The sequence below is a fragment of the Periplaneta americana genome, chromosome 5 (genome assembly GCF_040183065.1).
Source record: "Periplaneta americana isolate PAMFEO1 chromosome 5, P.americana_PAMFEO1_priV1, whole genome shotgun sequence".
Classification (NCBI taxonomy): Eukaryota; Metazoa; Arthropoda; class Insecta; order Blattodea; family Blattidae; genus Periplaneta; species Periplaneta americana.
The window spans coordinates 87,314,121-87,318,327 of record NC_091121.1 but is presented as its reverse complement, the minus strand read 5'-3'; the positions used below and the strand labels follow the sequence as shown (position 1 = coordinate 87,318,327).

General features: G+C 34.4%; 1 non-coding gene across 1 annotated transcript; it reads left to right on the top strand.

Annotated features, from left to right (window-relative positions):
• The first annotated feature begins 2,985 nt into the window (after positions 1-2,985).
• Positions 2,986-3,059, top strand: TRNAR-UCU (transfer RNA arginine (anticodon UCU)). The gene has a single exon. It is a non-coding gene; the product is annotated as a tRNA-Arg (tRNA).
• The last annotated feature ends 1,148 nt before the right edge of the window (positions 3,060-4,207 follow it).

Here is a 4,207-nt window from a genome sequence, read left to right as displayed (position 1 = left end):
CTATTACTCGTTAAATTAATTTGCCTTATTTGAAGTCGAAAAGCTGAAAAAATTTATATTGATTTATCCATAACTGGTATCTAAACTGGTCTTTATTTTGTTGTCCTTAGCAACCTACACAATGGCTTTATTCACAGCACTGAATTAAAAGTTTTTAATTCATTGCTGCGACATTTTAGCAACCATAAAATCTATACATCCATTCATTTATTACTTCTTCACAAACTACACATTACAAAGAAAAGACGCACAATTTAAAATTTAATTTAGATACCAATAATGAAATTTTGTTACCAGTAATGAATAAAATAATGTATAGCACACGAGAATAAACAGATTTTATTCGCTCGTGGAAATTATCAACCTCGGCTTCGCGTCGAGCGCTAAACTTCCTACTGGCGCATAAAATCCAATTTTAATCTCTTATACAATAAATTACTACTACTTATTTACTTACAAACTTTTTTATTTACAGATTGATTTACATACCAATTTATTTACTTATTTACTGACTGATTGATTTACTCAATTATTTACTCGTACTATCACAAATTTATTGACACAGTATATTAAAACAAAGTTGTAAGTTCCATCAATTATTCACGATACAACATACACCCTTTCGTCATCATTTCAGTCGTACACAATGCACAAACGGTGTACTACCGCATTGTCTACCGGTCTTCGTGTTCAGTCAACAGCATCAGTTTCCTCTACCAACGTCACAAAAAATTATCCCACTCTCACTTCTCCGATCTTCACTCGCCATCGTACGTTTCCAGGACGTCAGCCAAGTGCTCGTTGTCTCGCGACTTCTTGAGCTGCTTCTTGCGCTAGTTCGGTTTCTTACGCTTGTGGGGTATCGGCTTCTTGGTCCATGATCTTGCATGGAGCGGATTCCCTGTTTCTCCAGATATTCCTCTATCCTCAGGTCATCCATGCTCTCAACTGCCACAGAACGCCAGAGTTTCTGGAATTCATGGTGCACAGACAGAGCTGCTGTCTTGTTATTGTAGAATACAATCTTCTTCTTGTCAATCAGTTGCGAGATATATATGATCTCATTCTGCAAAGTCTTGAGGGCTTCATCACAATGTGGTAGAGATTCCTGAACTTATGAGATTACTTATTTATTTACTAATCCATCCATTCATCCTTCCTTCCATCCATCCATCCATCCATCTATATATATCCATCCATCTATCTATCCATCCATCTACCTATCCATCCATCTATCTATCTATCCATCCATCCATGCATCCATCCATCTATATATCCATCCATCCATCTAGTCCACATCTGTGGAGTAACGATCAGCGCGTCTGGCCGCGAAACCAGGTGGCCCGGGTTCGATTCCCGGTTGGGGCAAGTTACCTAGTTGGAGTTTTTTCCGGGGTTTTCCCTCAACCCAAGAAGAGCAAATGCTGGGTAACTTTCGGTGCTGGACCCCGGACTCATTTCACCGGCATTATCACCTTCATCTCATTCAGACACTAAATAACCTAAGCTGTTGATAAAGCGTCGTAAAATAACTCACTAAAAAAATCCATCCATCTATATATCCATCCATCTACCTATCTATCTACCTACCTGCCTATCTATCTACCTACCTATTTTATCCATAACAGGTAACCAAACTGGTCTTTATTTCATTATCCTTAGCAACCTACACAATGGCTTTCTTCACACCACTGAATTAGGCCTAAAAGTTTTTATTTCACTGCTGTGGATTAAAAACTTTTTTCCATAACAACCAACACATTAGCAACCATGAAATTCATACATTATTCATTTATAACTTCTTCACTAACAACACATTATAAAGAAAAGGCGTAAAATTTAAAATTGAATTTAATAATAATAATAATAATAATAATAATAATAATAATAATAATAATAATAATTTAATAATTATTTATTTATTTAATCTGGCAGGGCTAAGGCCAGTAGGCCTTCTCTTCCGCCCAGCCAGACTCTAATTCTAATTGAATACAATTGCTTACATAGTTATTACATTAATATCTAGACCATAAAACAAATGAAAGTAAATAATGAAAGTTGGATAAGTAATGTTAGTGTGACAATAATAAACATTGGTGAGAAATAGTTATATTAATAGTAATAATAATAATAATAATAATAATAATAATAATAATAATAATAATAATAATAATAATAATAATTTAGACACCAACAACTAAATATACTGTAGATACCAATAATGGATAAAATGTTGTATAGCACACGAGAGTAAACAGATTTTATGCGCTCGTGTAAATTATCACCCTCGGCTTCGCTTCGGGCGCTAAACTTTCTGTTGGCACGTAAAATCTAATTTTACTCTCTTATACTATAAATTACTATTATTTATTTATTTACTTTTTTATTTATTTTTATATGCTAATTTGTCTACCTATTTGTTTACTGCTTATCCATTTAGTCAGTATTGTAGCACTGCTTTGTACTGACTCTTTAAGTAACTCAAATGCTCGAGTAATGAAGTGCAAACTTTGATGTATTTATTGTTCATAAAATCTAAGTAATATAGTGTAAGTATATGTTTTTAGTATTAAATTTTCATCCAAAGCACCATTTTAATTTTAGACATTGGAAATCGTGAGAATAATGACAATAATATTATTTTTAATTAAGTAAAGTGAGTTCGTTATAAAGTAATTTCAACTTTTCAGAAAATATTTTCAGCTGTTTGAAAATCGCAAACTACAGGAACAAAACGTAGATTATTGCTCTTTTACAATTTTAATGAACAATGCTGCATCTACGATTTGTAAAGATCGTCATGGAGAGACAGCATAAGGCTTCACTCACATTGATCTACAATATGTAAAGTATGTTATACAAATCTGGCTTTCAGGTAGTAGCTCCCTGTAAAGCAGGTTCGAATAATTTCAAGAAAAAATTGTTCCGGGGCCGGGTATCGATCCCGGGACCCTTCGCTTAGCGCGCGAACGCACTGTGTATAGTTCCTGGGGTAGCTCAGTCGGAAGAGCGTTCGCGCTCTAAGCGAAGGGTCCCGGGATCGATACCCGGCCCCGGAACAATTTTTCCTTGAAATTATTCATGTAAAGTGTGTGTCATTAAGCAGTAAATTTTATTCATTAAAGAAGCTTGTGTTTATTAGTCGTTGTAGCATATTAAAGGGTTAAAAGCTAAAACTAGCATTTTTTTTATTTCTACTTCATGTTTGTCTACGGAAATCATTCGTACAGTGAGATAACACAGTAATAGGGGCCTATACCTGAAGTAGTTGAAAGAACCTCAACTTATGAACCACCCTCTGTAAGTTCAGACATGTACTTCTTGTACAAATAACAATTACAACGTACGGATCGACCAGGTGAATGTCGCTGTGCCATCTCATAATCGAACAAAAAGTGCATCGCCATGTCGCGTTAACCGAAGCCACTTGATGTATAATTCATAGAGACGGAATGCCTGCAATGAAAAGCGTCTCAAAGAGATTAACCTAGCTAATCCGTTTGTTTCAATTGTTAAAGCTCTCGAGGAAGGACAGGAAACCCACACTACGAAGTTACTATTTTTAATTAGAACCGGTGTTAAAGTAATTCTACAGGATAAAAAAAGCCCTCTTTCATCATACTAAAACGCGTGAGAACACATAACAAGAGGCCTAACATGCACGTCGTGTTTCATATCTGTAGTCTTATACAAATACACACGAATTCGTTCTCAACAGTAGAATCGCTTCTGTAAAGATACATAACTAAGGCCATGACAAATATGGCAGGTATTATTGTTCGGTTTTAACTTCAACTCGCGTTTGTTAACAAAACAGAACGACCTGTGCCATAGAAATAACTGGGTATGTTGTTCATAAAGTCATTCGTATCTTACAGGCTGTACTGCAACTTAATTTTAATGGTTTGCACAATCGAGACGTTTTGAACAAATATGTTTGCCACGCTATTGATTACAATTGAATTTCAAAATTAATAATCTGATAATAAATATAGATCAGAAGTTTTATACATATACAAACAATACTTTACACATCTTATTTATTGAAATAACTACTATTACAATGACAAAAAATATACATTATAAGCAGGAGGCGGATGTTGATGACCTAAAAATCTACTTAAAATGATTATTAATGGAAAAATGATATGAAATTAAAAGAAAATGACATTTAAATATTATTCACCGTACTCGCACCACAACTTCT